This window comes from Pan paniscus, chromosome 7, assembly GCF_029289425.2.
Source record: "Pan paniscus chromosome 7, NHGRI_mPanPan1-v2.0_pri, whole genome shotgun sequence".
NCBI classification, from domain to species: Eukaryota; Metazoa; Chordata; class Mammalia; order Primates; family Hominidae; genus Pan; species Pan paniscus.
In genome coordinates this window covers 85,509,370-85,534,641 of record NC_073256.2, presented here as the reverse complement: position 1 = coordinate 85,534,641, position 25,272 = coordinate 85,509,370, and the positions used below count along the sequence as shown (strand labels likewise).

At 38.7% G+C, this 25,272-nt stretch overlaps 1 protein-coding gene and 1 pseudogene across 2 annotated transcripts in view; one reads left to right on the top strand and one right to left on the bottom strand.

The window, feature by feature from the left end:
• SLCO5A1 (solute carrier organic anion transporter family member 5A1) overlaps positions 1 to 25,272 on the top strand; it is a 160,863-nt gene that overhangs the window by 29,879 nt on the left and 105,712 nt on the right. The window lies entirely within an intron of this gene.
• LOC130541730 (thioredoxin-related transmembrane protein 1-like) lies at positions 4,605 to 11,071 on the bottom strand (annotated as a pseudogene).

Here is a 25,272-nt window from a genome sequence, read left to right as displayed (position 1 = left end):
TTTTTGAGACAGAGTGCAGTGGCGTGATCTCAGCTCACAAGTGATTCTCCTGCCTTAGCCTCTCGAGTAGCTGGGATTACAGGAACCCGGCACCATGCCGGGCTAATTTTTTTTTTTTTGAGACAGAGTCTCAGTCTGTCACCTAGGCTAGATGGTAGTGGCGCAGTCTTGGCTCACGGCAACCTCTGCCTCCCAGGTTCAAGTGATTCTCCTGCCTCAGCCTCCTGAGTAGTTGGGATTACAAGTGTATGCCACCATGCCCAGAAAATTTTTTGTATTTTTAGTAGAGATGGGGTTTCACCATGTTGGCCAGGCTGGTCTTGAACTCTCAACCTCAGATGATCCACCCGCCTTGGCCTCCCAAAGTGCTGGGATTACAGGTGTGAGCTACTGCGCCTGGCCAATTTTTTGTATTTTTAGTAGAGACGGGATTTCACCATGTCTCCCAGGCTGATCTGGGATTACAGCTTTGAGACACTGCGCCCTGCCAATAATACTGTATGTTCTATAGAACATGATGTTCACAGGCTTCATTCATTGGTTCATTAATTAATTCATTCAACAAATATTTACTCATTCCTGCTGTTCTCAGACAGTGCTGTGGGTGCTAGAGGTTATGCTGATGCACAAGATGAAGTTCTCGCCTCTGGGAGCCTCTGTGCTGGTGCAAGAGGCAGACATATGTCATGTAATGTTTGTCTGGTATAAGGGCTATGAAGAAAAAGCAAACAAAGTAGGTCTCTTTGTAGGAGAGTGGTGGCTAGGGAGGATCTCTTCGAGGAGATGAGGACTCCAGGCAGAGGAGTGGCAGGGGTAAAGGCCTGAGGTAGGAAAATGTTTGGTGTGTTGGAGCCTCAGCAGGAAGAGGCTGGTCTTACTGGGAGTTGAGGGAGGGAGAGTGGTCAGAGCAGGCGGCACAATGTTGGTAAGAGTCACACACACAAATATTCCTGTGACCAGATACGTTCAGGAAATATTTGTTTCAACAACACTAAAACTTTTTTTTTTTTTTTTTAGTGTTTTTTTGAAATAGGGTCTTGCTCTGTTGCTCAGGCTACAGAGCAAGCTTAAGTGCAATCCCAGCTCACGGCAGCCTTGACTTCTGGGGTTCAAGCGATCCTCCCACCTCCACCTCCCGAGTAGCTGGGACTGCAGGCATGCGCCACCACGCCTGGCTAATTCGGTTCATTATTTTTGTAGAGATGAGGTCTCACTATGTTGCCCAGACTGGTCTTGAACTCCTGGACTCAAGCGATCCTCCCACCTCGGCCTCCCAAAGTGCTGGGATTACAGGTGTGAGCCACTGTGCCCAGCCGACATTAAACGTTTTTCTTTATTGAAGAATTTTCTAAGCCTTTTATCGTGCTGATCCCCATTATTAATCTCCAGGAGAGGGATAAGGTATTTTTTTCTCAAATTTACGTGACCATGAAAATTTTACTCCCACAATCACCTCGTAGACTGATGTTCTTTGAAATGCATTTGGGAAATCTCAATCTAGCAAGTCCTACTCTCTCATTCTCTAACTGGGAAAACTGAGGAGCAGAGAAATAAAATAGCCTGTTCCAAATAATAAAGCTTGAGGCGACATGAGGTGGTGGAAGGAACACAGAGTTTGGAGGTGGAAGATGAGGTTTGAGACTTTGCTCTTGCATTTTGTGAATGTGGGACCTGGCCTCTGTTGCCTGAACTCAGTGGGTCTTAGTTTCCTCAGCCAAAATGAGAGATTGCACTGTTTGCTCTCTGAGGATCCTGGAGTCACTCTGGGTGAGTGACTACTGATTTTTTTGACCAGGGAGCCTTGTGTCAGCTAAGCCAAAGGAAAAGCACTGGGAGATGCACATAAATACATTCATCAAATACCACCATCTAGGTTATTTTTGCATTCAAATGAATATACTTCCCAGGCAAATAATTAAAATAAAATCTGTCAGAGAATGTAAAACTCTAAATCATAAAATGTTCATTTAAAAAAAAAGAAGCAATGGAGAAAGACTAAGATCTATAGTAATGTACTTTGCTGTAAAATATTTTAGCATTGATTTCCATTTTTATGAAATTCATAGTTGATTTGAATACGAACAGTAAATCTCACCACAGGTGAAATCTATCTTTTTCTTGTTTGCTTTCCGAGGAATTGTTGAGGAAATAATTAGGAAAAAAAAGACTCTTGGATTTTAGTTTTTTACTAGCTGTAAGAGCTACTTTGAGTTGATGTTTCTTTATCTATAGGAGGGATCCAAATATTCCTTAAGGTCTTTACAGCTCTACTAATTTAAGATATCTGTATTTGACAATTTTTGCCTTGAAGGGATGTTAGCAATAGAATCTTGGTCAAGGTGTGGCTGGGACCTGAGGGTTCTGAGGACTTAGGATGTGAGCTGTGTACAGGTAAGGTAAAGTCATGGTAAATAATTATGTTAAAGAGAAGATGCCAGTTGGGAGCTCTTTGGTGAGATTTTCCTAAGGAATTCTGCTGTTCCTGCAGAGCAGCAAAGTTTGGGATTGTTTAAAGAAAGAATGAGGGTGTGTAAGTTCCATTATTATCTGTTCACAAGGGTGGGTTCTCCTCATTCTGGGCCCAGGGTAGGAATGTACTTTCTGGCACCTTTGGCGTTGGATGGGGCCATGTGACAAATTGTGGCCAAACAGTCCCATGTAGTTCTGCAAGGTATATATCCGGGCCGGAACACTTAACTGCCAGGGGAACACCCTTTTCCTCTGTCAAAGGGGTGGCAACATTCTGGTGCCATCAGCCTGGGTTCTGGAATCAGAAGTCATGGAGCAGATATCCCAGATGACTCTTGAATGGATTATGAATTGTGACCGAGGAATAAACCTTCGTGATTATAAACCCTAAGATATTTAAGACTGCTTGTTACTGCAGTGTAATGTAGCCTATGCTGACTACTGGATTCAATAAGTTGAGAAATCCCAATGAATCAAAGGGAGAGCAGCTATCTGGTAAATAATTATGTAAAAGAAAAGATGCCAGTTGGTAGCCCTTTGGTGAGATTTTCCTAGGAATTCTGCTGTTCATATAGAGTAGCAAAGTTTAGAGACCTGGCTAAAGAATGAATGAATGAATGTGTTCCATTGTTATCTGTTCAAACTGGTATAAGCTATAAAGCACATCATGCAAGAGGCAGTATGCTAGTTTGGGCAGGCCTCTCCTCCTCCTCCTCCTCCTCCTGGGAGGTCAAAGCTGCAGTGATTTGTGATTGTGCTACTGCATTCCAGGCTGAGTGACAGAGCAAGACCTTGTCTCAAAAAAAAAAAAAAAAAGTCAAGCGTCTGTGAATTTTCAAAATGTAAAATACCAAGGCTTTTCCAAATCAGATAAATCAGGAATGTTCACCTTTACATCCAAAAAAGAAAAATGACAAAAAGTTCAAGTAGAAGTTCAGCAGAATAATGTAAAGTCTGAAATAGGTGACCAAAATTTCAAATTATCAACAGATAGTTCAAGTTGATGGATCTTTCAGTAAACTTTGGTTTGAAACAACAGCAAAAAATACCATTTACCAAAACATGAAAAATATTTTCAGGAAATTATTATCTAATTTGAAAAATAAAAATGAAATCCATAGTAAATAAGAAAAATACAAAAAAGGAAATCAACCTTTGATATGGTTTGGCTGTGTCCCCACCCAAATCTCATCTTAAATTGTAGTTCCCATAATCCCCACATGTTGTGGGACAGACCCAGTGGGAGGCAATTGATCATTGGTTATCCTCATGCTGTTCTTGTGATAGTGAGTTCTCACAAGATCTGACGGTTTTATAAGGGGCTTTCCCCCCTTTTGCTCAGTACCTCTCTCTGCTATTGCCATGTGAAGAAGGACGTTTTTGCTTCCCCTTCTGCCATGATTGTAAGTTTCTTGAGACCTCCCCTGCAATGTTGAACTGTGAGTTAATTAAACCTTTTTCCTTTATAAATTACTCAGTCTCAGGTAAGTCCTTATAAGAGTGGGAGAATGGACTAATACAACCCTTATAGGAATCAAGAGAATATTATGGACAAATAAAAACTTCTTAAATCAATAGCGTATCCTGCATTACTGTGTGTAGAAAACTGTAATTAATATAAGGTAGTTTTTGTTAGTTGCATAATCTAAAAGCATGAAAAAAAGTTGATTATATCTCTAAAAAGACCACAGAGTTGTCATTGAAATACACATTTCTTGAGACAATGGGCAAAGTTCCCATTTGTGGGATATTTATTTTTATTTGTGGGAAATATCTTCTTCTTTTCATACAGTGAAACAAAGAAAAATTGTACCAGATGAGAAATCTTTTTCTCTAAAGTAAGCTTCTTAAATACCTCCAATAACGTAATACTTGTAAAATATAAATTTTCAAAACTCAGACTTGAAACAGGTTATTATTAAACAAACACACACAAATCTCATTGCTTGGCACCAGATTTTTCAAAAGTTAAAGAATTATTTAAACCACCAAATTGTGCTTAAATCATATTTCAAACTTTTATACTTAGTGCTTTTATGTTCTGAATGTAGACTCTCAATCTAATGACAGTCTAGTCTGAGCCCTGCAATATATAGACAAGCAAGTAACATTTCACTTCAAACCAAAAGAAATGATTAATCTTCTATTGTTGTCAAAATCATAATATTAAGATAACTATAAAAGTTAGGATTTATCCATGGCCAATGTATGGCATTCTATGGAAAGCCTTTCTTTAATCCTTCTTTACTTTCAGCTTCCTCTTTGGAAACTTCTTCATCCACCTTGTGTTCCTCCTCTACATTGTTCAAAGGTTGAGAAGATTCTGGTAATAATTTTTTGGACTGGTGCTATGGCTTGGATCTGTGTCCCTGCCCAAATCTCATGTCGAATTGTAATCCCCAGTGTTGGAGGTGGAGCTTGGTGGGAGGTGATTAAATCATGGGGGTGGTCACTCATCAATGGTTTAACACCATCCACTCTGTGGTGTTCTTGTGATAGTGAGTGGGTTAGTTATCATGAAATCTGGTTATTTAAAAGTGTGTAGCACCTCTTCCCTCTCTCTCTTCCTCTCGCATTGGCCATGTGAAGTGCCAGCTTCCCCTTTGCCTTTCATTGTAATTGTAACTTTCCTGAGGCCTCGTCAGCAGCCAAGCAGAAGCCGTCATGCTTCCTCTACAGCCTGTAGAACCATGAGCCAATTAAAGCTCTTTTCTTTATAAATTACCCAGTCTCAGGTATTTCTTTAGAGCAGTGTAAGAAAGGACCAATACAGAAAATTGGTACTGAGGAGTGGGGCATTGCCATACAGATACCTGAAAATGTGGAAGTGACTTTAGAGCTGGGTAATACGTAGAGGTTGAAAGAGTGTGGAGGGCTCAGAAGAAGACAGGTATTGGGAGAAATTCAGCCAGATATCAGGTGAAATTCACCCCCGATATTTCACGTAGCTTCTTTTCTATTTTCCCTAAGTGTCGGCTGGTCTGAGAAGTAAAGGGAAAGAGTACAAAAGAGAAATTTTAAAGCTGGGTGTCCGGGGGAGACATCACATGTCGGCAGGCTCCGTGATTCCCCCTAAGCCATAAAACCAGCAAGTTTTTATTAGTGGTTTTCAAAAGGGGAGGGAGTGTACAAATAGGGTGTGGGTCACAGAGATCACATGCTTCACAAGGTAATAAGATATCACAAGGCAAATGGAGGCAGGGCAAGATCACAGGACCACAGGACCGGGGCAAAATTAAAATTGCTAATGAAGTTTTGGGCACGCATTGTCATTGATAACATCTTATCAGGAGACAGGGTTTGAGAGCAGACAACCAGTCTGACCAAAATTTATTAGGTGGGAATTTCCTTGTCCTAATAAGCCTGGGAGCGCTACGGGAGACTGGGACTTATTTCATCCCTACAGCTTCAACCATAAAATACGGCCACCCCCACCAAAGTGGCCATTTTAGAGGCCTGCCCTCAGGGATGCATTCTCTTTCTCAGGGATGTTCCTTGCTGGGAAAAAGAATTCAGCAATATTTCTCCCATTTGCTTTTGAAAGAAGAGATATATGGCTCTGTTCCGCCCAGCTCACCAGCAGTCAGAGTTTAAGGTTATCTCTCTTGTTCCCTGAACATTGCTGATATCCTTTTCTTTTTTCAAGGTGCCCAGATTTCATATTGTTCAAACACACATGCTCTACAAACAATTTGTGCAGTTAATGCAATCATCATAGGGTCCTGAGGCGACATACAACCTCCTCAGCTTACGAAGATGACGGGATTAAGAGTTTAAAGTAAAGACAGGCATAGGAAATCACAAGGGTATTGATTGGGGAAGTGATAAGTGTCCATGAAATCTTCACAATTTATATTCAGAGATTGCAGTAAAGACAGGCATAAGAAATTATAAAAGTATTAATTTGGGGAACTAACAAATGTCCATGAAATCTTCACAATCCATGTTCTTCTGCCATGGCTTCAGCTGGTCCCTCCATTCGAGGTCCCTTACTTTCCGCAACACAGGAAGATGAAGGAAAGTTTGGAACTTCCTAGAGACTTGTTAAATGGTTGTGACCAAAATGCTGATAGTGATATGTACAATAAAGTCAAGGCTGATGAGGTCTCAGATGGAGATAAGGAACTTATTAGAAACTAGAGTAAAGGTCACTTTTGCTACGCATTAGCAAAGGTCTGGCTGCATTGTGCCTCTGCTGTAGGAATCTGTGGAACTTTGAACTTGAGAGAGATGATTTAGGGTATCTAGTGGAAGTCATTTCTAATCAGCAAAGTATTCAAGATATGGCCTGGCTGCTTCTAACATTTTATGCTCATATGTATGAGCAAAGAAATGACCTGAAAGTTAAAAAAAATATATACATACACACGTATATATACATATATAATATATATACATGTATACGTGTGTGTGTGTATATATATATATAAAATGTTTGAGACAGAATCTTGCTTTGTTCCCCAGGTTGGAGTGCAGTGGCATGATCATGGCTCACTGTAGACCTCTGCCTCCCAGGCTCAGGTGATCCTCCCACCACAGCCTCCTGAGTAGATGGGTTTATAGGCATATGCCACCATGCCTGGCTAATTTTCTTGTATTTTTAGTAGAGGCAGGGTCTTGCTGTGTTGCTCTTGCTGGTCTCGAACTCCTGGTCTCAAGTGATCCTCCTGCCTCAGCCTACCAAAATGCTGTGATTACAGGTGTGAGCCACTGCACCTGGCCCTGGAATTTATATTTAAAAAGGAAGCAGAACACAAAAGTTTGGTAAATTTCCAGCCTGGCCATGAGGTAGAAAAAAAAAAAAAAAAACTCATTTTCTGGGGAGGAATTCAGTCAGGATGGATAAATTTGCATAGTTAAAAGTAAGACAAATACTAATAGATAAGACAATGGGAAGAAGGCCTTGAAGGCACTTCAGAGACCTTCATGACAGCTCCTCCCATCACAGGCCCAGAGGCCTAGAAGGGAAGAGTGATTTCATGGGCCAGACCCAGGGCCCCCCCTGCCCTGTGCAATCTCGGGACACTGCTTTCCACATCCCGGCTGCTCCAACTTCAGCCATGCCTCAAAGAGTCCCAGGTACAGTTTGGGCTGATGCTTCAGAGGGTGTAAGCTGTAAGCCTTGGAGGCTTCCATGCAGTGTTAACCCTGTTGGTGCACAGAGCACAAGAGCTGAGGCTTGGGAGCCTCCACCTAGATTTCAGAGGATGTTTGGTAAAGCCTGAATGTCCAGGTAGAAGCTTGCTGCAGGGTCGGAGCCCTCATGGAGACTGTTTACTAGGGCAGTGCAGAGGAGAAATGTGGGGTTGGAGCCCCCACACAAAGTCCCCATTGGGGCACTGCCTAGTGGAGCTGTGAGAAGAGGGCCACCATCCTCCAGACCTCAGAATAGTGGATCCACTGTCATCTTGCACCCTTAGCCTGGAAAAGCCACAGGCACTCATTGCCATACCATGAGAGCAACTTTGAGGACTGAATCCTTTAAAGTCACAGGGCAGAGCTGCCCAAGGCCTTGGGAGCCCACCCCTTGCATCAGAGTGCCTTGGATGTGGGACATGGAGTCAAAGGAGATTCTTTTGGAGCTTATGATTTAACGACTGCCCTGCTGGATTTTGGACTTGTTGGACTTGTAAGGGATCTGTAGCCCCTTTTGCTGAATTTATCTCTTTTGGAATGGGAGTATTTACCCAATTCCTGTACCCTATTGTGTCTTGGAAGTAACTAATTTGTTTTTGATTTTACAGGTTCATAGGCTGAAGGGATTTGCCTTGTCTCAGATGAGACTTTGAACTTTGGACTTTTGAGTTAATGCTGGAATAAGTTAAGACTTTGGGGTACTGTTGGAAAGGGATAATTGTATTTTGCAATGTGAGAAGGATGTGAGATTTGAGAAGGGCCAGAGGTGGAGTGATATGGCTTGGATATGTGTCCTTGCCCAAATCTCATGTCAAATTGTAATCCCCAATGTTGGAGGTGGGGCCTGGTGGGAAGTAATTGGATCACAGGGGTTGTCCCTCATGAATGGTTTAGCACCATCCCCTCAGTGCTGTTCTCATGATAGTGATTGAGTGAGTTATTGTGAGATTTGGTTGTTTAAAAGTGTGTAGCACCTCTTCCCTCTCTCTCTTCCTCCTGCTGTGGCTATGTGAAGAACCAGCTTCTCCTTTGCCTTTTGCCACAATGGTAAGTTTCTTGAGGCCTACCCTAAAGCTGAGCAGAAGCTGTCATGCTTCCTGTAGAGCCTGCAGAATGGTGAGCCACTTAAACCTCTTCTCTTTATAAATTACCCAGTCTCAGCTATTTCTTTAGAGCAGTGCAAGAATGAACTAATATAACAAGTATGGCTGCAGTCTGCACCTTTTTGAAGGACAAAGGCAATCTGCCACAAATATTATAAAGAGTCCTAAAAACAGCCCTGAAAGCAGAATTGCTAAAGCAAAAACTGTATACAATTTCCAAACCGGTAATCTAAGGTCTTCAATAAAATAGTTATGACAAATCCTGATCCACATAGAGAGTTGAAAGAGTGCTGACATACTGCTCATCAGAAAAGAACCTGAACCAAACCATGATGGAATTGGTTCAATACTCTTCCACTTTTCATCACTTATAAAGTTTCTGAAGTCCTTCTTAGTCCTTGGACCCTGATGGTGTCTAAATTCACCATCTTTACAATGAATAAATAGTAGGAGAGCAGTTATGATGAACTGTCTACTCAGTCCTGGCTGCCCTGTGACATCTACTTTTGCTACATTAACCTCAAGAACTTCTCCCCATTCAGCAAAACTTTCCCATTCTGGTGGAAGCTTTTGACAAGCAGGGTACCACAGGGCACAAAATTCTATCATCCAGTCTCCTTCCAGCAACTGTCTTCATTTCTCATCCATGATAATGCATACATCTCTCTGCCACCTGTTCTGTTTCTTTCCATGCCCTCTAAAGCAATAGCACCAGGACTGTCAGGGAAACCATGACTCCCAGAAAGTGCCATGTCTGCTGCTTGCCCACCTCACAAGTGAGGCAGCCTCAGCAGACTTGATCTCTCTGGGCCCTGGTTTCTCCACCTGCATAAAGGGATAGTAATATTATCTAGCTCATAGAGTTGTTGCAAAGAATAACTGTTAAGATATGTCAAGAACTTAGACTAATGCTTGGAATGTAATAGGCAGTCAATAAATCTTAGCCATTCTTCTCTCTCCTCTACTCCCTTTCCCTCTCATTTTTAAAAATTTTATTTTATTTATTTATTTATTTATTTATTTATTTAGAGACAGAGTCTCACTCTGTCACCCAGGCTGGAGTGCAGCAGGGTGATCTCAGCTCACTGCAACCTCTGTCTCCTGGGTTCAAGTGATTCTTGTGCCTCAGCCTCCTGAGTAGCTGGGATTATGGGTGCGAGCCACCACACCCGGTTAATTTTTGTATTTTTAGTAGAGAGGGGTTTTGCCATGTTGGCCAGGCTGGTCTCAAACTCCTGACCTCAAGAGGATAGGCCAAGGCTGATCCGTCTGCCTCAACCTTCCAAAGTGTTGAGATAACAGGTGTGAGCCACCATGTCAGCTCTATTATTATTATTATTTTTATTGACATAGGAAAAAAAAAGACTCAAAAGATAAACATGTGTGAAAGTAGCCATCTCTGGGTAGTAGGGTTCTGAATGACTTTTATTTCTTTGGATTTTTTTTTTGATACCAAATTTGTGTGCACTGAACTTAAGTTACTTTATAGTTAGAAAAAAAATATTATTTAAAAACAGTATATTGGCTGAGCACAATGGCTCACGCCTGTAATCCCAGCACTTTGGGAGGCCGAGGCAGGTGGATCACTTGAGGTCAGGAGTGTGAGACCAGCCTGGCCAGTATGGTGAAACCCCGTTTCTACTAAAAACACACAAAAAGTGGCTGGGTGTGGTGGTGTGCACCTGTAGTCCCAGATACTTGGGAGGCTGAGGCAGGAAAATCGCTTGAACCCAGGAGGCGGAGGCTGCAGTGAGCTGAGATCATGCCACTGCATCCATCCAGCCTGGGCAGAGAGTGAGATTCCGTCTCAAAACAAAAAACAAAAAACAAAAAAACCAAACAACAACAACAACAAAAACAAACAAACAAACAAAAAACCTAAAAAAAACCCCAAAACAGTATATTTACTATGATTTTTTTTCCAAAGAGTATACCACTCACTACATTAAGTCCTATGATTAGTGCTTTTACCTCCGTTTTATGACCTATTTCCATTAGCTTTCATCTACTTTGAAACGTCTTGCATCTTGACTTTAATTTCATTAATGATTTTTTTTCCCTTGGCCACCTATTGTTGAGACCAGCGAATCTCCTGGTCTCTAATAACTTATCAAGTCTTATGAATCTTTTCTCCTAAACCTCTCACACTACTGTCCACTGTCCCAGCCTACTTATGATCCTTACCACTTCATGTCTGGACTATCGAGTTTTCTTATCCATCGGGTTCCTTTTAATTCTTACATAGTAAAGCCAGACAAATGCTCTTAAAATATCACCTTATATCATTCCTTTGCTCAAACACTGGCGTAGGCTCCTTATATTACCCATTGCCGAGGATAAAATCCAATTTCCTGGCTCGACATTGAAAGCTGTCCACATTACTCTATCTCTGCTATCTCAAATAATTCACTCCTTACCTTATTTACGGTCTTTTCCTACCATATTTCTGTACAGGAGCACTTTTGCCCTCTTGCCCCCTTTATGTCCAAATTTTACTTGTCCTTCAAGATCTTGCCTTAATATACACTTGTCTGAAATGTTCATTTTTTTTTTCCTTTGTGAATTGCAATAGCACTGCTCTGTTTGGCCATTAATCACACACTGGCTTGAGATTTTCTTATGTTGAAATGGTATTAATCTATATCTTTTAACATTTCTGTTGTCTGTTTCTTCTCTCCAACTAAATTATAGTATTTCTAAGGGTGCTTACATTTTCTAACACCCCAGTGCTCTACAGAAGAAGATGGGTAATAGCTAGGATATTGACAGATGGATTAATATATCTAATATTTGATAAAAATAGATGCTAGAATAAAAATACTTCATTTTATTTAAAAGCAAAGACAGAATTTTGACTTGGATCTTTTCCTTGTTGACTTTGTTTTGACTTTACTATTTATAATGTTGTTTATCCTGATAGTCTGAGCTTCTTTTAATGGTTAGATCAATATTTGCTTGAATATCTCCCAAAGCAAGCCTTCTGTAATTCACTTATTAGAGAAGGTCTTTAAATTCTTGGGTATAGGATTTTAAAAATGAAATAACGCTTCAGTTAGTAAAATCCTAGTTTCAGAGCAAATGCTTCTGTTGTTAATGACCTGGATGCTGTCACACTGGACTCTGGGCTTCTTGAGGGAAGTTACTATCTCTCAGTCGTCTCCATGATCTCAGTGCCTAACAGAGCCTCTGGCACATGGTGTGCACTTGCTGTGTCAAATGAAAACTGCGGAGCAGCACTGCAGACTTGGAAGGAGAGAAACATTACATCTCCGATATTTTTAAATGTATTAAATATTTGTCATGAATTTAGTATTTTTCTTCTAAACAAACAAAGCACAATTTTTAATGACTGTAATTTAACAATATAGTGTCCCTCCCTCAAATCTCTTATCTCCTGACTCAGTACATCCATGTCTTGGATTTACAGTGTCTACTCATTTTATCATGATTGCTGCCATTCTGGTTTTGCAGAGGTTTCACGTTTCTCTGTCCCTGCAGAGTGATCATGCTGGGATGGCTCCGTGCATGTTCTTGCCCCCAGTTTCTGCTCCTTTGAAATGTACCCTAGAACACCCAGGTGGTGGGTGGTGATGGGAGCTCAGCTAGCCAAGAATGAGGGAGGAAGGGGATGTGATCAGAGGACCTTTAGGCTGCAGGAACAGAGGGACAGTTACAAGAAGCCTCAGCTCTGCACCCTCTGACAGCCTGGGGAAATTCCAGCCCTTTATTCTTTTCCCTCATCCCTTCCTTCCTTTCTCCCCTCCTCCCTGCATTCCTCCCTCCTTTCCTTCTTTCTATGTAAGTAACATTGGAAGGGAATATGCTGTTTGTACAATGGCAGTCCTGGCAACAGCTCTCTGTTCTCTTCAAATCCCCTGAAGTCATGGTGTGCCTCTGGCCTTTGTTCTTTCTGGTTCTACTCACCCAGTTGTTACTCAGTCTTCCTGGGCAGCAGTTGTGTTTATGATGCCCTCAGAATGTCAGCAGGCTCCCTTCACCAATCCCATGTGACTGCTGATCTTCACCTTCACTGTCCTTGATTCTTTTTGTTTTTAGTTTATACTGCTCTTGTTCATTGTAGTTTAAAACCGCATATTATTCTGATGTGTGCACGTATCACAGTTTATTTCCTCAATTATTATTCTTTTTTTTATTTTAGAGATAGGGTCTCATTATATTGCCTAGGTTGGAATGCAGTGGCTATTCACAGGCACAAGCATAGCTCACTGCAGCCTCACACTCCTGGGCTCAAGTGATTCTCCCAGCTCAGCCTCCCAAGTAGCTGGGACTACACGTGTGTGCCACCACACCTGGCTCTCTTTCCTCAATTTTAATAGTTAAAATTTATTAGGGATATGAAGTCTTTAGGTGAGATAAATGTTACAAATATGTTTCTCCCACTTTTTAAGTATTTAGTAGTATTATTACATTTTTTAATTTTTAATTTTGTGGGTACATAGTAGGTGTATATATTTATGGGGTACATGAGATGCTTTGGTACAGGCATGCAGTGTGAAATAAGCACATCATGGAGAATGGGGTATTCATCCCTTCAAGCATTTATCCTTTGAGTTACAAACAATCCAATTACAGTCCTTTTTTTTTTTTTTTTTTTTGAGAAGGAGTCTCGCTCTGTTGCCCAGGCTGGAGTGCAGTGGCATGATCTCGGCTCACTGCAACCCCGCCTCCTGGGTTCAAGTGATTCTTCTGCCTCAGCCTCCCAAGTAGCTGGGATTACAGGCATCCACCACCATGCCCAGCTAATTTTTGTATTTTTAGTAGAGACAGAGTTTCACCATATTGGCCAGGCTGGTCTCGAACTCCTGATCTCAGGAGATCCACCCGCCTCAGCCTCCCAAAGTGCTGGGATTACAGGCGTGAGCCATCGTGCCCGGCCCAATTACCCTCTTTTAGTTATTTTAAAATATACAGTTAAGTTATTATTGACTATAGTCACTCTGTTGTACTGTCAATATTTTTATTATTTTAAAATAAATTTTATTGTATATATTTGAGGTTTACAACATGTTGTGGGATACATATATTAATAGAAAAGTTACAGTAGTGAAGGATATTAACATATCTATCATCTCAGATAGTTAATTTTTGGTGATAAGACAGCAGCTAAAATCCACTTATTTAACAAAAAACCTGATATACAATATAATTTTATTAACTTTAGTTCTCATGTTGTACGATAGATGTCTAAACTTGTTCATCATACACATCTGCTGTTTTGAATTCTTTGACCTGCATTTCCCATTCCCTGGCCACTCCCCCACCCAACAGGTGGTAACAACTGTTTCATTCTCTTTCTGAATATTTGAGCTCTTTTTATGATTCCACATAGAAGACGCTTACTGTCTTTGACCACTTACTTGATGATGCCTCAAGGGAGATAACACTTCTTGCCTAGGGAGCTAAAATGTCTTGCCTTTCCATGTTCAGGTTGATTCTCCTAGGTTTTAATTTTTGTCACACATCCAGCACTATTGCTTGCATACTGATTTTTGGGACAGTATGGGTCAAAATTGTTCACAAAACACAAAATAAATGGATAAAAGAGAAGCCAACAATATGGAGACATATTTGCTTTGGTAGATTGGCTGAAGGTGATGGTGCTCTATAGTAGCTAAGGCCCATTAGCCAAGAGGCACAGTGTTGTGTCCTGGGTGGGTTTTACTGCTTGAGAATGCGTTTTGTTTCTTGGGGGATGAACACACACACAATACTGAAACAGATGACTATGTGTGGAAATAAATACATATGTTTGGGGATATTTCAGAGACAGATAGTATTTAGAAGAATCAGCACAGGGTGTGGTATCTTTAAGCACAGTACACGTGGATTCCAGAATCATGCCAAATTACTTGCATTCAAATCTTTTAGGTTTGGCTTCTGAAGGAACTCAACCTAAGACATTTGCAATAGCAAAGACTTTCATATTTGTGAGAAGATAATTTTAGATTATACTAAGACTATAAATTTAGTTGGGATGCTTTCCTTGTTCCTTAATTAAGGTACACAGTAGGGAAGCATCTTAAAGAATAAAATGCTAATGCATTATATTGTTATAGTATCTAATTCATTGTTTGAACAAGATGAACATTAAAAATGATAATTATATGTATAATCAGTTTATACCAAGGTTGTTAGAGTGAATTGTTTACTGGAGATATGAGGGGTGATTATCATATCACTCTAGCCTCATATACTATGATGTTAGTAATTCTTAGAGTAATATGTTTATAAAAACTCCACAAGATGTAATCTGGGTGAGGAGTTTGCAAGCTGAGTTGGCATGATTTGGATAAGACCGAATCCAAATTAATAAGTTAAATGTAGAATACACAGCTAGGAAGACTGAGGGTCACTTGAGCTGCATATGGAGACTGTGGGCTAAGATAGGTAATGAGATTTTCACAGGTCTCAGTATACAAGTCCTAGACTCAGCAGATTACCATCCAATTCCATATTAACACCTTGAGCTCTCATACAGTCTTTTGTTTTTTTTAAATCAAGTTTTCCCTTGTAATGGTAGAGTAAACATAAATTTCACACTTTTGGGATGAGCATACTTCACAAAAGGAAGCAAAGCTCCTTAATGGGATAATTGTTAGTGTGTAATTTTGGTTTGAGTTGCTGAACTAGTGAATAATCTCAGGGTTGCCCTCCTGAAATAATTTGAAATTGTGTGATTTTTTTCTCTTAAATCTACCTCTGGATTTGTTATGTAGGACTCTAATGAGATTAAAATCCTATAATCAAGAACAGAAATGTCATTCAAAATGAGAAAGCCAGTAAAAGAGTGGGCTAATAACAATATTGGGTTTGATTCATGATTTGGGAAAGGGGTTTAAAACATTTATATATCATGTACATTGTAAAAAGAGTGTTTTTAAGTCAGTTTGTGTAAAACACCCTCTTGAAAGTAGTTTTGACCTCAAGGTTGTTGGGGAGATTAAGGAGATCATGTATAGCTAGTGCCTGGCATCTGTTTGCATATACCAGTTCTCATAATGATTTTCCACTGCTACTATTCCTCTGCTATTACTTCTATATTCTGCTAAAAGCTTTGAGATCCAATAGTTAGTTCATAACTCACGTGATGGCAAAGCCTAACCTGACCTGATTTGAGGCTATTTTCAAAATTATACTTAGTGTGAATACTCGTTCGTTGCAGAAATGTTAGTGTGCTTGATTTTGGAATGCCATTCCAGACTTCATTGGGATGTTACATAACATACATCCTCAGGCACCATTTTACTTTTGTAAAATGTGAAAAATTCTTAATTCCAAGACACATCCAGCTTTAAAGGTTTAGGCTGAGGGATTGTGGACCTGAAGTCATGTTATCATCCAATCCGGGCAACCTTGATTCATTACCATGGTGCATAAGCACATGTGGATGCTGATAACTAGGGCTGTCTGCAAAACTAACAGCTTCTTTCGGGTCAGTGGCCGGACACTACTCAATTGCAACGATCATGTGGCATAAAGAGAAAGTTATATATTTGAAGCACTTCCAATGCGGGAAAATCGTTTGTCAATTTAGGGCACGTATAGGTCTGAATCTTGATTGGTCAGAAATGTATCAGAAGTTGGAAAGAATAAAGTTTCTTTTTGTAAGAAGAGGTTGATATGTCAGTGCTAGATGCCACGAGTTGAAATGACGTAAGGCTCCTTCTGATTTCATGCTGTGGGTGATGATGTGAGACTCTCGCTGCATTCATGGGGAAGGGATGAGGACAAGTCAGCAGGGGGCAGCTGCTCAGCCCTGGGTTACAAACAGGTTTCCTTGCCTTCTGCCATGCAGACAGCTTTGCAAATTCAATCTACTAACATTTTAAATGCATCTTCACTCTTTCTCCCAAAATTATTGGAATGGATCCTTAACTATTCCCTATTTTGTTAGGCTGAGTTGTCAAGGTTTTTACTTAATTTCTTTCAGGCTGTTTAAGTAGTCAAAGTATTCATTAATTTAGAGCTTTCTCCAAATATTTGACATAGACATCTTTTTCCTCAATTACCTAGACAGTTCTATGCAAGATAATTTTTTGAGGGATTCTAGATGACCAAGTATGTACTTTAGCTCTCCATTTTATAGATGACTACAAAAACAACTATTAAGTTGTTGTTGTGTGTGTGTGTGCCCACATTTGCCAAATCATGAAGAGATCACTTTCTTGGGGAGAACACAATCATGGATTGTTTCTAAGGGTTCTTACTGATGAATAGTATTACCCAAACTCCATTAGATGAGCTGCTAAGATGCAGTGCACTTATGAAAATTTGGTACATCACATTAATTGTTGTAGCTTAAGCACTGAAGCCTGCTAGGGACAGCATATAATTATTTTTTAAAATGCTCCTCGTATTAATTTTTTTGTCCCTCAGCATATTTGCCTATTGGTGAAACTTCCTGAAAGTAGTTAAAAATTGAGGGATTGGATGGATCATGAGGTTTATAAGATCATGATAAATCTGTATCATTGACAATAAGCTAAACAGTTGTCACATATGAAATAATGTTACTTATTCAGGCCATCCCTGATATGAAATGCAGAACTCTTAAAGAGAGTATGAGATAGTTAGATACATCTAGAAGCAATTTTTGGTGATCACAGTTGACATTTTTATATACTAGTTTCTTTGGTATTTTTAGAAGTATATTAACTTTCCATTTTGAACTATTAAATATTACATAATAACTATATCATCTGTGGTCAGGCATCAGAATTAATGCTCTATAAGTGATGAGATTACTCCAGAAATGTCCTTGAGAATTTGATAAAATGTATAAGTGAATTTGAAAATTTCACATAGTGTATTTATGCAAACATCTCTATAATAACTTTGCTCTGAATATTATAATAGCTTCTATGACTACTCAGGATTCTCTATTTAAAAGATTAGGACTTGGTGTTGAGATTTCTTATGTATTATTTGGCTGTTGCACATATTAATATGCTTCTGCTAGGAGAACAGCAATGGTGGTTTGATTTCTTTTGGATGGTTTGCTCTTGATATTTGTTGGGTTAAAGTGTGATTTCATTTGTGGCTGTATTTAAATTACTTGGGAAGCCATGTGGTATAGTGTAGTACTTGGATTTCAAAGTCAGACTTGGGTTTGAATCTACTGCTTACTAGTTTTGTGACTTGGGTACATTTCTTACTATTTCAAAGATCAGACAGCTTCTTCAAAGTGCAAACTAACTAAACTTATATTTCAGATAACTTGTTGGCAGGATTTACTATTGTGTTTAGAAAGCACACAGGAAGCACTTTATAAGTATTCATTCTCTTCTTCCTTTTCTGTCTCCTGAGGTCTACAGTTATTGGGACCACTGTTAGGCATTTATCATAGAATAACTTATGTCAATAATTATATTTTTTTGCATCAATTTTATTGAGATATAATTTTAAATTACAATAAGATTTACTAAATTTAAGTATAGAATTTGGTTGCTTTGACAAATATCTATAGTCCTATATTTACCACTACTATCATGATAATGTTTCCATCACCCAAAATGTCTGCTTGTGCCATTGTGCAATCTCCACCCCCTTCTTGCCTCCAAAACCACTTGAGATGCTCTCTAGCACTAGTTGTGTGAACATGTATTTTAATTTGTCTTGGGTAATCTAAGAATGGAATTGCTGGGTCATATGGTAAATTTCTTTCTTTCTCTCTCTCTCTCTCCTTCCTTCCCTCCCTCCCTTCCTTCCTTCCTTTCTTCCTTTCTCTCTCTCTCTCTTTCCCCTTCCTTCCTTCCTTCCCTTTCTTTCTTTTCTTTTTCTTTCTTTCCCTTTCTTTCTTTCTTTCTTTCTTTCTTTCTTTCTTTCTTTCTTTATTTCTTTCTTTCTTTCTTTCTTCTTTCTCCTTCCTTCCTTCTCTTTCTTTCTTTCTTTTTTTTTTCAGACAGAGTCTTGCTCTGTTGCCCAGGCTGAAGTGCAGTGGCACACTCTTGATAGCCTCTGCCTGCCAGTTTCCAGCGATTCTCCTGTCTCAGCCTCCTGGGTAGCGGGGATTACAAGCGCACACCACCATGCCTGTCTAATTTTTGTATTTTTAGTAGAGATGGGGTTTCACCATGTTGGCCAGGCTGGTCTCAAACTCCTGACCTCAGGTGATCCACCCGCCTCGGCCTCCCAAAGTGCTGGGATTACAGGCGTGAGCCACCGCACCTGGCCTGTATGTTTAACTTTCTAAGAAACTATCAAACTATTTTCCATCATGGCTGTACTTTTATGCATTCCCACCAGTGATGTATGAGAGTTCTAGTTTCTCCACATCCTTGCTACTACTTGATATGGTCAGTCTTTCTAATTTTAGTCATTCTAGTGATAGTGGTATCTCATTGCTTTTATTTGCACTTATCCAGTGATCAATGGTGTTAAGTATTTTTGCATAGATTATTTTCCATCTTGATACCTTCTTTGGTGATACAACTGTCCAAAATTTTTGCCCTTTCTCCATTAGTGTTTTAATCTTCTAATTATTGAATTGTAAGAACTCTTTAGGTATTCTGGGTATGAGTCTTTGCAAATATTTTCTCCCAAACTTTGGCCTTGCCTTTCTAAAAAATAGACTTTAATCTAGGTGTAGCTTTTTAGGTTAAAAAAAAGATCTTATTTTTTAGAGTTTTAGGTTCACAGCAACATTGAGAGAAAGGTACAAAGATTTCCCGTGTATTCCCTGCCTCACACATGCATAGCCTCCTCCATTATGAAGAGTCCCACCAGAGAAGTAGGTTCATTACAAGTGATGAACTTACATTGCCACATCCTTGTCATGCAGGGTTCATAATTTACATTAGGATTCATTCTTGGTGTACATCTCATGGGCTTGTACAAATGTATAATGATGTATCTCCACCGCAATTATCATTTCATTCTCCATATAGGTCACACACTCTTTTTAGGAAGGGGCATGGCCCTCTTGTTCACTCATAATATTTAACATAAGATATTTTAAAAGTACAACTTCACCAAATAACTACTGATTGATTAATGATTAGGGAATAGGTGTTTTGGGTAATTCCAATTATCTGACAACCAGATATGCAAATTCCATTTTCAAAGACTCTGGTAACAAAAAAAATACACTTAACCATAAAATTGACATCATCATCATCATCCTTTTATGAAGATACCTTTTTTAATTTTTAAAATTTAAAAATTAAAATTTAATTAAAATTAAAATTTAAAATTTTTATATTTTAAAAATCATTTAAAAAATTTTTCGTGGGTACAGAGTAGGTGTATATATTTGTGGAATACATGAGGTGTTTTGCTACAGGCATGCAATGTGAAATAAGCACACAATAGAGAATGGGGTATCCCCTCAAGCACTTATCCTTTGAGTTACAAATAATCTAATCACATTTTAAAAGTTATTTTAAAATATACAATTAAGTTATTATTGACTATAGTCATCCTATTATGCTATCAAATAGTAGGTCTTATTCATTCTTTCTATATTTTTTTGTACCCATTAATCTGAAGACACTTTAAAGCCTGGCAAGGTCTCAGAATAATAATTTTAACTATAAAGTTATATATAATAGTAGAAGTAACAATAATGATCATTGTTATAGCTGACATTAATGAGCATTTAGTGTGAAGGGCTTTATGTACATTGTTTCATTTACTCCCCTCAATAACTCTTGGAAGTAGATAAATTATGATCTACTATTTATAGATGAGGAAGCACATCTAGTGGGATTAAGTAACTTGTCTAGGATCACAGAGCCAGTCCCTGATAGAGACCTACACAGACAGCTGATGCTGAAGCCAATACTCTTACGAACCTCTTGAATATGAGTTGAGTCATAATTGCCCTGAGGAAACTGAATATTACTTAAAACATTTTTAAAACAAAATGCCTGGTATTAGACGGGTCATTTGGCACTTTTGTCTTTTTCATAAGAGTAGACCGTAGACTACTCCACCTTTCCAAATGAGAATTTTTTTCTACTGCTATAAATTGAAGTGTTGTGTGATAGAAAAAATACAAAAGGCTTAGGCATGTTAACTTAGTAGTAAAACTGTATTTATAAGTTCTCTTTCTTATTGTCAGATAACAAAAATAAAGGGATTACTTTTTTTTTTTTTTTTTTTTTGAGACAGGGTCTTGCTCTGTCTCCCAAACTGGAGTGCAGTGGCAAGAACATGGCTCACTGCAGCCTTGACCTCCTGGGCCCAAGATATCCTCCCATCTCAGCCTCCTGAGTAGTTGAGGCCATAGGTACATGCCACCACACCTGGCTAATTTTTTAATTCTGTAGAGATGGGGTCTTGCCATATTGCCCAGGCTGGTCTTGAACTCCTGGTCTCAAGCAATCCTCCCACCTTGGCCTCCCAAGGTCTTGGGATTACAGGTGTGAGCTGCTGTGCTAGGCTGGATTATCTATTTTTTTAACCTTTTTATATAACTTATAATTTTTGATATTTATTTATTTATTTATTTATTTATTTATTTATTATACTTTAAGTTCTGGGATACATGTGCAGAATGTGCAGGTTTGTTACTTAGGTATACATGTGCCATGGTGGTTTGCTGCACCCATCAACCCATCATCTAGTTTTTAAGCCCCGCATGCATTAGGTATTTGTCCTATTGCTCTCCCTCCCCTTGCCCCACACCCGCTGACAGGCCCTGGTGTTTGATGTTATGTATTCTTAATTCAGATGAATTTATTATATTATTTCATTGACGAAGTGGTGACAAAGAAAAATTCTTTAAGTTAGGATAATAGGCCGGGCGCAGTGGCTCATGCCTGTAATCCCAGCACTGTGCAAGGCTGAGGCAGGCAGATCGCCTGAGGTTGGGAGTCCAAGACCAGCCTGACCAACATGGAGAAACCCCATCTCTACTAAAAATACAAAATTAGCTGGGTGTGGTGGTGTATGCCTGTAATCCCAGCTACTTGGGAGGCTGAGGCAGGAGAATCGCTTGAAACTGGGAGGTGGAGGTTGTGGTGAGCCGAGATCACGCCATTGCACTCCAGCCTGGGCAACAAGAGTGAAACTCTGTCTCAAAAAAAAACAAAAACCAAAAACCAAAAAACAAAAACAAAAAAGGATAATAATAGTATCTACTACATAAGGTTGAAGTGAAGATTAAATAAGAAAATACATATAAAGGCCTTAGCACAGTATCTTACAGACAACAAATGCCCAATGTTATCTTATAGTAACAGTTCTATTCTCAATGACTGTTGACTTTGACTACTAATATGTCTCTGAATTCAAGAATAAACTTTACAAGGAACCCTAGTGCAGGCAGCCTTACTTAAAGTGTACCAAGACTAATTCCTGTGGATTGATGCAAAAAACAGGGTAGTGTTAAAGGTGTCCTAAAGGGTTTATATCACTCAAATGTCTATAAAATCCAATGGATGGCCATGGTGATGCCAATGACTGCAGGGACTTTGCACAAGACATTGTTCCAATTGTGCCTTGGTGTTGCTCTGAGCCTGGATCTTTCCAATGGAAATCATGCTTCTTCAAGTGCCTGGAAAGTATAGTGTGTCACACAGATGCCTGTTGACCTGGAAGGTGCTTCCTTCCTGGCAGTGACTTAGCCTTCCCAGGAGGTAAGTTGAAGCTGCTCTTAACAGCTGGTATGCAGTTCTGAGGCTTCACCGTAATTACTGAAGTAAATGGTATGCAACAAATTTGGCATGTATTTTCCAGATAATGTACATTTCCCTGCCATCCTTATGGAAGCCTATTAGTGATGAAACTGGAAAAGGAAATCTAATAATGAGCTTCTTTTTCATTTAGAATGCTTTTAAGCCTCCTGCTACTAACAGCTCCAAAAATATTTTGAGATTTTCAGCTCTGATGTGATTTTTTTTTTCAGTAGCAGAGCCCTGTATGCTTCTTTTTTATTTGTATAAATTTATGGGGTACAAGCATAATTTTATGGTGTCTTAGGTAATTGGGTAATACCATGGATAGATGGTATAGTGATGAAATTAGGCCTTTTAGGGTATCCATCACCCAAATAACATACATTGTACCCATTAAGTAATCGCTCATCATCCACCATCCACCCTTACCCTTCCAAATCTCCATTGTCTATCATTCCACAGTCTACATCCATGTGTACACATTATTTAGCTCCCATTTGTAAGTGAGAACATGTGCTATTTGTCTTTCTGTGTCTGGCTTGTTCCACTTAGGATAATGGACTCCAGTTACATTCATGTTGCTGCAAAAGATAGAATGTTATTTTTTATGGCTGAATAGTATTTCATTGTGTATATGTACCAGATTTTCTTTATCCAGTCCTCCATTGATAGGCACTTTGGTTGATTCTGTATCTTTGCTATTGTGAATAGTGCAATGATAAACGTGTGAAGGCAAATATCCCTTCGATATACTGATTTCCTTTCCTTTGGGTAGATACCCCAGTAGTGGGATTGCTAGGTCAAATGTTAGTTTTATTTTTAATTCTTTGAGAAATCTCCATAATGTTTCCCACAGTGGCTATACTAATTGACATTCCCATCAACAGTGTATAAGAGTTCCCTTTTCTCTGTATCCTTGCCAACATCTGTTATTTTTTGTCTTTTTAATAATAGCCATTCTGGTTGGTGTAAGATTATATCTCGTTTTTGTTTTACATTGCATTTCTCTGATTATTAATGATGTTGAGCATTTTTTTCATATGCCTGTAGGCCATTTATATGCCTTCTGTTGAAAATTATCTATTCATGTCCTTTGCCCACTTTTTAATAGAATTATTTTTGTTGTTGTTGAGTTGAGTTCCTTATAAATTCTGGATATCAGTCCCCTGTTGTATATATAATTTTGCAAATATTTTCTCCTATTCTGCAGGTTGACTGTTCACTCTGTTGACTATCTCTTTTGCTGTGCAGAAGCTTTTTAGTTTAATTAAGTTTCTTATAATTAAAATTTTGATACCTTTTTGTGTTTTGGAGAAATGTGCCCTTAAATGAAAAGAGGACAGGCTTTGGGTTCAGATAGAGTTAAGTTCTAATTTGGGTTCTACCACTTACTAATTGCCTATCTCCTTAACTTCTCAGGGACTCAGCTTTCTCATCTGTAAATTGAAAATGACAGTATGCTTTTTTCCATAAGGTTGTTAGTGTTGATGGCACAAGTAATGTGAAGTACCTAGTGTAGTTTCTGAAAGGTAGTCATTAAATAACAGTTATGATTCTATTTTACTTCAGCATGAATTAAGGTTCAATTAAAATACTGCTTTGGGTTTATGCCTTTATAAGTTGAACCTTTGAGATACTGCCAGCTCTGGAAAAATTGATTTTACAAATAAATTTTCTTTTTATGCAAATAGTCTTTTGATTTCCTTGCATAATTTTATTCTACATAGTTAACATGTTAAAACTATAAACTTTATAGAGAAATGGCTTTTTCAGATATGCATCTAAACAAAAATTTACCCATACTTCTGTGGTTTATAGTCATAGCTTAAATAATTATAACTACCTTAGGGGTGAAAATTAAAATAATGTATGCAAACATTTTGCTGATACCTGGAACACAGTAAATGCTTAATAAAAGACTGCCACGGTTTATTATAAGGGCCAGCAAACTTTTTATATAAAGGGTCAGATAGTAAATATCTTAAGCTTTGTGGGCTGTACCATGTCTGTTGCAGTCGCTGAACTCTGCCATTTTGGTGTAAGTAGCCATACACAATACATAAATGAATCCAAATAGCTGTTTTCTAATAATACTGTATTTACCAGATCTGCTGGTAGTTTGTTAACCCTTGAATTGTTATAATAGTTTGGCCTATAAGAAGTCATCTTGAAGTACTAGGCAGATCAATCTTATAGAAAATGGGATGGTTGCTTTACAAATACTGTCCTGTACATACATTCCTCAGAGATTATTGATGTTCAGGATGTGTCAGGTGCCCCTGCAAGAAATGCTATAGGCATAAGAACAAATAAAACAAGTCCATTGTCCTGTAAAGGCCTTCTTCAAGTTAAAAAATACTGATTTGTCCTAACTTTATACAAAGATAGCACATTTGATGGCTGGAGTATTAGCAGCTGAATAATATAAAGCTACTGCTAATTCCGAAAGATATGTTTAATTTTTTTGCTTATTTTAATATGTATTCAATTAGAAAAAACTGAAAATATGAAAAGTTATAAGGAAAACACTGAAAAACCCCCATTGTAATTTCACTAACCTGAGCTAACAACTTTTAACACATGGATGCATTTCCTTCTATTCTATTTTTTTTTTTTAATGACTTTTTGGAAGCCTATTTTACATACCATGTTTACCTACTCTAAGTATACAACTCAATGATGTAAATGTATAGAGTTGTGCAACCACTTCTAGAATCCACTTTTAGATCTCTGGTCCTTCCTTTTATTCCTGAGATAAAATTGACATAAAATAAACTGTACATAATTAAATATACAATTTGAAAAGGTTTAACACATACACACACACACACACACACACACACACACACACACACCCCCATACATATATGTAAATATGCAATAGTCTCCCATTGTCTGCAGGGGATACCTCCGAACCCTTGATG